This window comes from Macrobrachium rosenbergii, chromosome 12 (assembly GCF_040412425.1).
Source record: "Macrobrachium rosenbergii isolate ZJJX-2024 chromosome 12, ASM4041242v1, whole genome shotgun sequence".
Taxonomy (NCBI): Eukaryota; Metazoa; Arthropoda; class Malacostraca; order Decapoda; family Palaemonidae; genus Macrobrachium; species Macrobrachium rosenbergii.
The window spans coordinates 528001-541700 of NC_089752.1; the positions used below are offsets into that span (position 1 = coordinate 528001).

Here is a 13700-nt window from a genome sequence, read left to right on the forward strand (position 1 = left end):
GCATATCAGCAAAATCATAAAGGTATATTGTAGATTAATTAACAGGCTATTTAAATAGAAACCTAGTGCTACTTTGTAGCTCATACCAGAGGACAGTAATTAACAATAAAAACACTGGGAAGTCAAGTGACTGACGTTTCACCATCCCGAGGAATGACAGATTAAGGATCCCCCACTAAAGACTGTTAAGGAGATTGCCCAAAGACGCTAGAAACTCCTCCTTAGAGGCTCCAGACGAAATTTGTCCGAAGTGGCAGCCATCTCCATGTGGCAGGTTATTAAGTAAATTAAGGGAGCTGGAAGCTTTAGCTTAAATAGGATGGTGTCTCATACTTTACGACGACAAGAATGACGGCCAGACCCTTCACGGAAGAGAGAAAATGTTAGGAAACGAAAAATTATGGAGCTTTTCAGAGTAAGGGACGAAGGTGGATGAATTATAAACAAAGGGATTTAAATAATCGTATTCCCCAGTTACTGTGGCATTTTCTGACATGAAGAATCGATGAATACAATATAATTCCCATTAACTGAAGTCGTCAAAAACTCCTGAGAGGTTTTTGTTCGTACAGGTGAGTAGTTGAGGAATTTGGGGCCCTTCCTAACACAATATATATCATGAAATTCTTATATGAGCATAGTAAGATGAAGTCTTCGCTTTAAAACAAAATAGAAAATAAAAATCGAATTCCCTAAGCAAAGCTCACTGTTGGATGACCGCCTTTGTATGAAGTGTATGTAAATGTTGTTGTGTCTCCTAAAGTATTCCTGGGTTATCTTTTGTAGTATTCAGGGGTATACCATCCTCAGAATAAACAGGTAAATAACGCGCCGAAGTTTCTTCGGCGCAATAGAGTTTTCTGTGCAGCAGCTACAGCGTATGATCACGGCCACCGAAAATAGAACTATCTTTCGGTGGTCTCGGTATAACTCTGTATGAGCCGCGGCCCATGAAACATTAACCACGGCCAGGTGGTGGCCGATCCTATACCATTGCCAGAAGCACGATTATGGCTACTTTTAACCTTTAAGTAAAATAAAAACTACTGAGGCTAGAGGTCTGCAGTTTGATATGTTTGATGATTGGAGGGTGGATGATCAACATAACATTTGCAGCCCTCTAGCCTCAGTAGTTTTTAAGATCCGAGGGCGACAGAAAAAGTGCGGACAGAAAAATGTTTGGACAGACAAAACCAGTACAATAGTTTTCTTTACAGAAAACTAAAACGAGGGTGCTACAGCTTCTGATAAGAGATGTGCTTAAAGAAAAATTGTTCTCCTCACCCGCTTTCCACAAAACTTTCATGCGCCATCTGAGTTCAGCCCACAATTGGATTTTCAGTATTCATAAATGGAAGCTGTATCATATTTTTTTTAATGAAATCATGTAGAAAAGCAGTTGCTGAAAACATGGTCATCAATTTATATATATATACACTAAATTTATATATATATATATATATATATATATATATTACTATATTATATAGTATATTATATGTATATATGTATATATATATATATATATATATATATATATATATATATATATATACATGTCACTAGTGCATCATAAACATAAATTCAAGTCCTGCTTATTAAAGCAAGGTAACACGGTGCGTGAACGAATCAAAAGTTTAGAAACTTGGGTAACAAAACCTCAGGCAAACCTCGTATAATCCTCCGAGGGAATATGAGGATTAAGATTAAATCTCTGCTTCTCTCCAATGCAACGTTTGGAAAATAATGTGAGTTTGGATCTTGTTTTTAATCAGGGGTTTAAAGAAGATTTGCGTGAACTAACACTTGTACGTTTTGGAATTTATGTAAAAACAGGCTTTTGCCTTTTTGTTTTGTTTTTATAAAACACAGGAAAAAGTAGCAAAAATAGTGCAAAGAAAATTGCTGGCAATAAAACCAACAGTAATTAAAAGCTTGCTATAAATATCAGTCATATATATATATATATATATATAATATTTATGTATATGTATATATATATATATATATATATATATACATACATATATATTGCGTCAGTGTATGTAAGTGTACTTGTGTACTTGGATGAGTGTGTGTAAACGGAGAAGCCCTATTTCGTATATGTGTGTGAATTCCTGCATACACCTACTTCTTTAAGGGGTAAACCAGTCTTTAGACTAAGACGTCAAGAAAACCTGAATCTGATCGACAGTCGTAATACTGAAAAGGTTTTGCGGACTTTTCCGTTAAGCGCAAGAAATCTCTCTCTCTCTCTCTCTCTCTCTCTCTCTCTCTCTCTCTCTCTCTCTCTCTCTCTCTCTCTCTCTCTCTCTCTGTGAAATGTTACCTACTCACTTCCTAATAAAGTTTTATTTATACATGGCTTTACTGAAGATCGATTTTACATCAATATTAAATACTTATGAAATTTACGAATAAAAAATATGCATGCAAAATGATTTTGAGGTTTATGATCAACCTTCTCCGACCACGGGAACACAGGCACAGAATTTAAATAATGTTTTTGCAGAATCCGTAGGATATACGAGCACCAGATTTAAAACAAATTATAAATCAAATAAAATAACAAAAATCTTTCCGGGAAAGTGACTTTTTTAGTACGTTATTTTCACAATTACTAAGTTGACATTGGCCGCACTGCCCTAAAATGGAAAACTGCCGTATCTGCAAAATTTTCGAAATTGAGATATGTCACCTATCGAGCCCGCGAAACTCCAATACACAAGTTACTGCAGTTTCAGAGTGATTCTAAAATGCTTTCCACGAGTATTTAGGGGGTCCCATTCAAGTATCTGCAAAATCAGTAGTAAGGCAAAGGAAAACGGCTGTATCTACCATTTTTCTCAGTTTTATATTTTCGCAGATACTGCAGTCTTCCATTTTAGGGCAGCGCACCCATCTATCCTATTTATAGAACTATCTATCTCTCCATTTATTTCGTATAGCCCTTCCAGAAGGAATAAGTCGAAAATCGAGTGAAGAAAATACCTCGTTCGCAGCGCTTCGTGGATAAATCCAACAAGAAATCAAAGCAGGAATTACTCCTCTATCGCACCGAGAGAGGCAATTCCAACGGTAGAATTTTTCAGAGGGGATCGGAATTCCTAGAACCTTTCCTCTTTTTTTTTTTGGAAGGTAACCAGGAAGAAATCAGAGGAAAAAGCGTTAGCTTGTTCCGCATGTTCCTTTTTCTCCAAACTAAAAATTGTTTTATCTACTTGAATCATTTATTTTTTTAAAGGTTTTCTATCATGTAGTTTGAATTCTTTAGCGGGCAATTATCGTAATTTCTGATCTGGGTACCGCTAGATTTTTCACTGAAATTCGAAACACATTTCTACCAAGATACCTATTAGTTAACAGGAATTCTGAAATCAGAAGCATAAACTCTAAAAGAAATACAAATTAGAAACTGGAGACAAAGAAATACGATGTTGCATAGGAAGTCTAAGACTTTCTAACTGGTTTTAACATTACCTCGTTTATTTCTTTTAACCAGAGTGCCTGTATACATACATTGGCACCAAAGGGATGATGGCAATTCAATTTGCAAACTATATGAAATACAATCTACTTGTTAATGTCACTGCGATTATGGAAGTGCAACTATCTCAATGAACACCTGACTATATTTCTCAATAATAATTACTTTATATATTCACCCCTTTATATTCTTATTCCATTATTTTCTAATAGCATTTAATTTCTAAAAAAAAATGCTATATATTTATTAAACCCTTAACCGAGTTACCATTTTATTTTGTTAATTTTTATTACAGTTAATAAATGCTCAAAAACAAACAAATACGGATTGTTAAAAAATGACAAATGCATAACAGGAAGATGATTCTAAAAAGTGCTTTTTTATTAAACCCTGCACCGAGTTGGCATTTTATGTTGTTAATTATTATTACAATTAATAAATATTCAAGAGCAAACAAATACGGATTGTCCAAAAAATGACAAATACTTAAACAAGAACATGATACACGTGCAAGAGAAACAAGAGAAGATGCAGAGAGTTGAAAGTAAGTTAGTCGAATATGTGATGTGATGCAAATCCAGTTTTCAGTTCCCTCTCTCTCTCCACACAATTCATTTCAGTTTTCCAAGACTTTTTGAATTTTCTTTTTAAGATTTTCTTTTCTAGTCATAGTTCATGGAAGGATTGCTCTCTCTCTCTCTCTCTCTCTGTGAATTTTGTTATTGGAAAAACTAATATTTATGTCATCATGGATGTAAATTTATCAAAACAAAAAGGGCTTAAATTAAACGCAATTCATTTGTAGCTTATGGTAAAATAGTTCATTAAATATTTTATTCTACATGAAATACTTCTCTTAGACATGCATTAATTATAGAACCTTGAAATTGTTCATCCCTTCGAAAGACATATTTTTGGATTTTTTTTTACCAAAATGAACAAAAATAGTGAAAAGATAAAATTTTGTGGAATTTCATTTAATAAATCAAGCACGCAACTTCAAAGTCCTCAAAAATTACGTAATTAACATTCATTCCCTTTATACAAAAGACCACACTGAATCTATATTTGGAGATAAAGATAGGATGATTACTAAAAAACACCCAGAGAAAGGAAATTCAACGAGAGAGAGAGAGAGAGAGAGAGAGAGAGAGAGAGAGAGAGAGATTCGAAAAACAACTCATCAGGTGTATTCCTTAACTTTCTGAGACACACAAACACCATATTCGTGTAAGTGGAAATCCTCAGGGGGAATACTTTTTACCTGAAAAATGTAAAATGTTTTTGTTGTGAAAATAATTCGCAGAATAATAGAAAATTTAGAGATTCTTGCGTGCGCACGAGACCTAGCAAGGAGTGCAATAAAGTATTTTTAGTTTAATCTGGATATATCTGATTCAGAGAAAAAAATTCTAACTCACTAGATCGATAACATATGCACCTCGAAATTATGCTTTTTAGTTTTCTGAAAAAAAAAAAAATTGAGATGGCTTTGTCTGTCCATCCGCACTTTCTGTCCGCCCTCAGATCTTAAAAACTTCCAAGGCTAGAGGTCTGCAAATTCATATGTTGATCATCCACCCTCCAATCATCAAACATACCAAATTGCAGCCCTCTAGCCTCAGTAGTCTTGATTTTATTTACGGTTAAAGTTAGCCATGATCGTGCGTCTGGCAACGCTATAGGACAGGCCACCACCGGTCCGTGGCTGAAAGTTTCATGGACCGCTGCTCATACAGCATTATACGTTGTACAGAAAAGTCAATTGCGCTGAAGAAACTTCGGCGCATTTTTTACTTGTTATAATTATAAACGCTACACTGTTCCACCAAAAGTTAAAACTGGGACGTATTACAGATTGATGAGTAGAGCAGCCTGCTTGCCGTTAGCTGTACGCTGAAAACTTTTTTAATTTTGAAAATCAATAAAATACATCTAACTTAATGGTTACAAGAACAAGACAGGAATTTCAGATTGAATTTTAGATCTAACGTAAGGAAGATTTGTATTTTTGACCCTAAAGGCATAGCTGGACGCTAAAGAAACTAAGTACCCCATAATTGATTTCGAGTTGGTAATTCATTCTTGGATAAACAAAGTCACGCTAATCATGTAAAAAAATACGAGCATGCCTGAGCCAACACAACACATATATACAGTATATGTATGTGTATATATATATATATATATATATTTATATTTTTACACATACATATATGTGACACATATACATACATATATGTATGTGTGTATAATGTACATATATATATATATATATATATATATATATATATATAGAGAGAGAGAGAGAGAGAGAGAGAGAGAGAGAGACTTGTAATAGTTTCTCCCTCTCTCTCTCTTCTCAGAGTGCCAGCAATGCAAAAGTTTTAGGCCGCCCTCTTGTCTAACACCCTGGCAAAACTGAAAATGGCAGGATTTTCTTTACTACCGCCCCACCTGAAACGCAAAAGAATTCTGGCATGATCTGAAAATATTACACGCTCTCCCCTACTGGGAGTCAGCAACTCGCAAAGGTAAGACATTAGTATTACTATTCCCAGAGTGAAATATGGCAGTTTTCTTATTCTTTCTTTGTTCTTAGTCTTCTCCCTCTTACAGCTCATTTTTCACACAAATGTGAATACAAACTTCACGAAAAACTTCGGTAACGAAGTTCAAGCGAAGATGCAAAACATTGCTAACCTGAAACAATTCAGTTCTCGTTGTATCTTAATTTACTTCCATATTTATGTAATTGTTAATTGGAACATTTATTTTGTCTTTCCTAATAACCGATCTCTTCTTTCTGTATTTCCCATCACCTTCTGTTACTTCTTTCTAATGAACACCATATTCTATGGAAACCTGAATTTAGTCCATGGCCCCTGTGGGCTTGTCCCATATGAATAGGGTTCGTCTTCTGAATAATAATAATAATAATAATAATAATAATAATAATAATAATAATAATAATAATAATAATAATAATAATAATAATAATAATAATAATAATAATAATAATAATAATAATAATAGAATTAAAGCTTTCTTCGTTTCTGCTGACGTTTTTCAAAACTTCGTATTTTGTCATGGGAAAAATGTTTATGCCGTCAAAGCATTTGAAAGCTAACATAAGGAAGGTATATATTACGTTAGTATGAATGTACATATGCATAAACTCGCTCTCATACACTCACACGCGTTCCTATTGCAGATGATCATCATCAAATAACTGGAAATAAATATAAACATAAATTGAATATTAGCTCCAACTTTGTTTTGGTACACCAATGAATAATATTTGTGCATAAATTCGAGATATCTAGGTACCCAATACTGAAGTGAAATAACATATTAATTTCATTATTGTGAAAATTTCAGGAAGGCTGAAAAAGGAGACAAAATAGGAATTTACAAAATATATAAAGCAGAAATACAAAATATACGTTCTGAATGACAACTGGTCTTTTTTTAAACTTTCCAAAAATACGTGTGACGTAAAAGTGATGTTATAAATAAACACTAACATGAATAAAAGCGCAATTGCTTAAAAATGGCCCCATAAATCCATGTTAGAGAATTAACCAAATATTGGGGAAAATTAATAGCTCGTTGTTTGTTAAAGAATAATAATACGTTTCCCGTAACAAAGGGACGAATGTTTAGGTTTAATTTTATGTAAACGACATGTTTTCCATAAAAAGAATTCAATATTGGCTTGGAAAACGATAAGTAATATCTGCTCAAAAGAATATTTGTATGTCAAACTCCTATACACATACAAACACGGACACGCAAATACTCTCACACAAACACATACACGTTCTCACACAAACATATATATATATATATATATATATATATATATATATATGTATGTATATATATATATATATATATATATATATATATATAAATATATATATATATATAAACGGGCACAGACGATTGTCTGTTTATGTATGTATATAGTATATACACTGGAAGTTTGTTACGCTCTCTCGTAAGTTAATAGTTTGTCTATTAAAGCAAGATACATCTGACTTCCGCGATTTAATATCAGCAATGAAATACAAAGTAGAGAGAGAGAGAGAGAGAGAGGTTTGTCTTGGAGGTTAGAACGTGATTACTGTCTACTAAAAAGGAATACACGAGTTATCTCAGAGGGCCTACTGCGTAGGACAATCAACATAGGAAACTTCCTCCCACAAGTCAATCTATCAAAGAGAAATCTCCCCAAACTGGAACAGACGGAAATCCTATGCGGTCCAACCAGTAGAACTTCGACAAACACTTCACCTACTGATTGCCTGAATAGACCCCTTACGATAATTAAAATAGTTAGGAAGAAGACTTACAATTCTGATTTGTTTTTGTCCTGAGGTCCTAAAGCTGCCCTGACGCACTGAAGTCTATCGTACAGTAATGGGTATGCATATGGGTCTTTAAAGACTTTCTATAAGTTAATTTGTTTTAATACAACTCCCAACTTATCAATAATTTCCGAACTACATATGGACAGGAATGATTCTACTTTGTTTTATTCTTCATTTTCTTCTTCATTCTCCTTTAACTCATCCATCATCAGATAAATTTAATTATTTTTGGACTGTTATTTTTCCATCTCTTCTTCATTGTGTCTACTTACTTTTCCTTTTCTGCACTGGCATTTACTCCACTTCCCCCTTCTCTTTGCGCAGTTAAACAGATTTCTCAGGCGCATCTTTAGCCACGTCGGTGCCTTAAATATTTACATATGTAGTATTTAGTTTTAAATGTCATCTAAGTTGTGTATCTGTATATGCGTCATAGAAAACGTGATTCTCAGTTATTTCGCTATAATTTTATTTATATTTTTTCATGAGTTGTGAGACAAGAAACATTGGCAATACAATATACATATCAAGCTCCCAGTCTGAGGAATTAAAATAAGGAAATTGAATAGCAAAAATACAAATCAGAAAACACCAAAACTAGACTGAAAGAGTTACTGACCAGTGAAACCCGAGGATTACCAATATTTATTAGATCAATAAGAAATGAATAGCCATATACCTACAAGCCATCTAAAGTAGGCAGCGCATCTTCTTCAAGATGAACGAAAAAAAACAGTCTTTACAGACTACTGCAACTTTTTCTCTCTCTCGAAACCGTTCCCGGACAAAAGCTAAGCACGCTGAGAAGATTTAGTTTTCCTTTTTTTGCTTCAACTGTAAAGGATTACAAAACAGCTGAGTTTCTTTTCAAGGGATTAAGAGTTTCTATTGTGGCCGAGTTTCTTTTGACGAATAGTATTAAAGCCTAGACTGCGGAAGAGCTTCAGAAGAGAGGGTCCCTGAAGATGTTTTCCTTGAGAAGAATCATGCCTGCTTCTTAAAACGGAGTGCTGGCAGAAGACTTTCTATACATGCTGTTTTGATTTGTCACATGTGTATAAAACAAGTAAAAAATGCCCCTAAGTTTCTTCGGCGCAATCGTGTTTTCTGTACAGCGTATGAAACTCTTAGCCGGGGCCCATGAAACTCTTAGCCGTTGCCCACGAAACTCAGCCACGGTCCGGTGGTGGCGTGTGTTGTTGCTACCTATAGTGGTGCCACAAGTAAGATTGTGGCTAAATTTAACCTTAATTAAAACAAAAAACTACTGAGGCTAGAGGGCTGCAATTTGGTGTGTTTGATGATTGGAGGATGGATGATCAACTTACCAAATTGCAGCCCTCTGGTCTCAATAGTTTTTTAATATCTGAGGGCGGACAGATAAAGTGCGGACGGACAGACAAAGTCATCTCGGTGGTTTTCTTTTACAAAAAAACTAAAAACGGTTTCAAGAATCACGCAATTTATTCGATCTAAACGAAACGGGAGCATAGAGATCAAATGTGGAATTTTTGCAATTCGATATGAATATCCTATGATGATGTCACTTATCATTAATCGACTTAAGACCTGCTCGATCACTTGTATTTCTTACACACAGTGTAAACACAATGACCTACATCTTTGGCTATCCGGGCCTCACAGTAGTCCATTACTCCTGTTCGCGGGAGTACCATGTTTCTCGCTGGAGAAACATGGGCATAGTTACGTGACACAGACAGACATTCAGCATACTTTTGTGATCGCCCATTCAGTGCAGAAATGATTTTCTCTTAACTTCAGTGATGGAGAAAAACCATAGTCATCATGTTGCTAAGATCTGTATTTTCTTTGTAGTTCTGAACTTTAGATTTCTGGAATTCCAGGTTCTCCATTATTGTGAGCGTTGAGCGAACGGAAAAGCCAGGAAATTCTCGTCCACTTTAATAAAAAAAAAAAAAAAAATTGCTATCAATTAGACGTGTGGTAAAAATCTGGTTTATTTTAACATGATGTTGGAGAGAAATATAATCAAATATAGTCTTCAAAAACTAAACCCTTATGACAATAGGGTTATCAAATGTGTAAACTTGAATAGAATATATAGAACAGAAATAGAATATAGGCCAAAGGACAAGCTCTGGGACCTATAAGGTCATTCAGCGCTGAAAGGGACATTGGCAGTAAGAAGGCCTGAAAGGTGTAACAGGATGAAAACCTCGCAGCTGCACTGTGAGACAAGTGTTAGAGAGGGTGGAAAGTAAGATAGAATTAAGATATTAACAGTAAAAGAAATGAAACGGGTTGCAGCTAAGGGTCGAAGGACGCTGCAAAGAACGTTAAGTAATGCCTATAGTGCACCGCATGAGGCACTGACGGCACTACCTCAATGGGGTATATATATATATATATATATATATATATATATATATATATATATATATATATATATATATATATATATATGTATACATATATATATATACTGTCAAGCCAGCTAATATATATATATATATATATATATATATATATATATATATATATATATATATATATATATATAATATATATATATATATATTGACTGCCATTATATGTTCGTTTGTAAACTCTCACTGTCACACTATATGTAAATTTCTAACACTATGTATCACACCCCCTTGAAGAATTTTTCTAAAATGGCAACGAAACTGCTGAGGATTTATTTAGGATGAAGTAAAATCCTCAGAGGCGGAACCACGCAACCTGATTAAAATTAAAACCACTGAGAAAAAGACGGGTAACCTATGAATAAAAAGATCCCCCGAACAATCAATCACTCCAGGGGCTCAGGTGTGCCGTCGAGAAAAGAAAAAAAGAAAAAAATAGAAGAGTCACTATTCTTTTTTCTAGTGCCACTTTTGGAATTGCTATTTCCCGTTCAAGTGACTATTTTTCTATCTCCTTTTCTTGCTGGAGCGTTTTCCTGTTGCTGAAACTTTTTTGGAAGTATATGTGGATTTGTTTTCTATTTTTGTATTTTCTTATTTCGGCGTAATGCTGGCCGTTATGTTTTATGCAGATTTAATTGTTTTTCCTCTAGTATTTTCCACTTTCGTAATCTTTGAAGTACTGGATATTTAGAGTCATATGGGTTTTCTTTATATATATATATATATATATATATATATAAATATATATATATATATATATATATATATACTATAAATATATTATAATATATATATATATAATATATATTATATATATATATATATATATATATATATATATATATACATATTTATATATTTATATGTACATCTAATTTTGACGGTATTATCTTTTATCTTATTCGTCCTTCGTAAGACTAAGGATAAATAACTTATTTTATACACGTACGCTGAAATACAGGGAGTCCTTATTTATTGAGTATTATTATCGTTGAATTTAAATGGCATTCACATCAAACGTCATCTAAAGCTTGTTTTTTCCGGAAATTTGCCTTCTTTCTACTGGAATGGAAAGGAATATAAGGTTTAGGCCAAACGCTGAGATCTGTGACGTCGTTCGGTTAGAAGGTTTGAAAGGTGTACCAGGAGGAAAACCTCGCAGTTGCCTACGAATCAGTTGTTAACATATGGTGGAAAGTAAGATGGAAGAAAGAATATGAATGGAGGTATAGTAAAAGGAATGAAGGAGTTGCAGCTGGGGTCGAAGGCACGCTGCAAAGAACCTCAAGTAATGTCTACGGTGCACCGCGCATGAGGTGCACTGACGGCCCAACCCCCCTACCGGGACCAATTTTGATTAAATCATTTCCCCTTTTCAATCAACTTTCTTGAAGTTCCCAGAGCCATGAACACCCCCTCTCTTACCCATCAGCAACTTGGAGCACGTCCAGCAGCATATATATATATACCGCCTTCAGCTCAAGAGGCCAGTTCGGTTATCGAATTTGTCACTGGATATTCCAAGCAAATTGGAAAGTGTCAGGCTTGTTCGTTCTCGTTTCTGAAGCAGTTCCTAACGTCTAAGAGCTGCTGGGTTTGAAAATTACATATATATACACATATATATATATGTATATATATATATATGTATATATAATATATATGAAATTTTTATCACACCGTTATTTATATACAATCATGAAGCTACAAATGTTGTTTAAACAACATTTGCAGCTTCGTGATTGTATATATGTATGTATATATACATACATATTTTATGCATATATAATATATATACATATATATAAAAATACAGAAATTAGTACATAATATATATGTATATATATACATATGTACACACATATATATATATATGTACATATAGCCTATATATACATATTTATATATACATATATATGAACAAAACATGTTAAAATAAACAAGACCTTCCAATCCTTCCTACTGCCAAGCATATTTATTAGCAAGCAGGACATTAAAGGTGTAACGGCAATCATTTAACGGATTCCCTTTTGTTTAGCAAGTTTAGCTACTCTGGTATGTGATCATTTCTTTTATTCTAAGGTCTTTGCGACGATACTTAACGAGAATAGTTAAATAAGACTAAGATAACTTAACAATTTTGACTTATTTACAATAAAATTGTTCTTAAAAGAAGGACGAAACGATAAAAATACAGACCGAATTAATAGACATAGGCCTAGCGTTCTCTTGGTCAAGATTCTTTTCCTCATCATTCGTAAAGGTTGCTTTTACTTAGTGTGACGATTCGATAGCTTTGCGATGGAGAAATTACTTTACTGTACGTACACGAAGTCGAGTTGTACTTAGAATGAAGCTGAAATCATATAGCACCGTCGTAAATGAGAAGTTTGAGGGAATAGGTGTAGCCTAGGCAACCAAACTACATTTTCGAGCTTTTACCCCTCCATGAGTACGATCCCCATTGTTTGATGAAAAAATAAGCTCAGCCACGATTTGTCATGCACAAAAAAGACAACTATTTCAGTTTTAAATCTGGTTATACAATTTGCTCCCTTTGATCTGATTACGTCGCCCTGAAATGCTCCCATCAAGTGTGACGTTTCGGAGCTTCATTGAGAAACCACGGTTGGTGAAATGCAATCTGTCAAACAGCCCTAACGTTGCCTTTATTTATCTAAAACAGAAAAAAAAATTCAAGGCATGGACAGTATCCTACAGGCCAACTGCAAATGACACTTAAAATACTGCAGGTGTCATTATGCATCATATTAACATGTTGAAAAGGCTTTTTGTACACAACCGGTAACCTATAGGCCTAGGCCTACTTTCTACTAAGCAGCTTTCATAACTAGCAAGATCGATTTCACTTAATGCAGTCCGGTATATATATAAGATTAATGACGTTCTGAGTTCAGAATTGAAATCGCCATTGCTCATATATGCCACAATATGTGGAAAATATAAGACACGCTAACAGAGGAAGCTTATACCCACTCCTAACAAAACATTTAAAACCGACTGGTGCAAAATCACAGGTGCAACAATTCAATATACTTTGCTTACAAGGTAAATATTGTTATTCCAGTTTATCTCGGAGATATCCTGCGTCGATTTCTGTATTTACAAGCTGCACGGTGTGACGTTGTGAAGAAAATGAACGAAAAAGTCTTGGAGCACACTAAACGTTTATTCAGACCCCGCGGTTCCCGGGTGACTGAGGGCCAGAGTTGCCAACTCAAATTTTCAAATGTCGCTAGGCTCGCCCCTAAAACTCGCTAGAATGTCGCTAAATTCTTTATCAAATGTCGCTAGACAAGATGATCTCCCTCCTCCCATCTTTTTTTTCTCATTATTATAGACAACTGCAGCCTATAATAATCACATAACAAAATGAAATATCAAGTACTCTATCTCAATATGTTA

The 13700-nt window shown here is 34.3% G+C and overlaps 1 long non-coding RNA gene across 1 annotated transcript in view; it reads right to left on the bottom strand.

The window, feature by feature from the left end:
* Positions 1 to 13475, bottom strand: part of LOC136844313 (uncharacterized) — a 230036-nt gene extending 216561 nt beyond the window's left edge. The window contains exon 1 of the long non-coding RNA XR_010854813.1: positions 13341 to 13475. This is a non-coding gene — a long non-coding RNA (uncharacterized lncRNA). The remainder of the gene's footprint in view (positions 1 to 13340) is intronic.
* Positions 13476 to 13700: the final 225 nt, after the last annotated feature.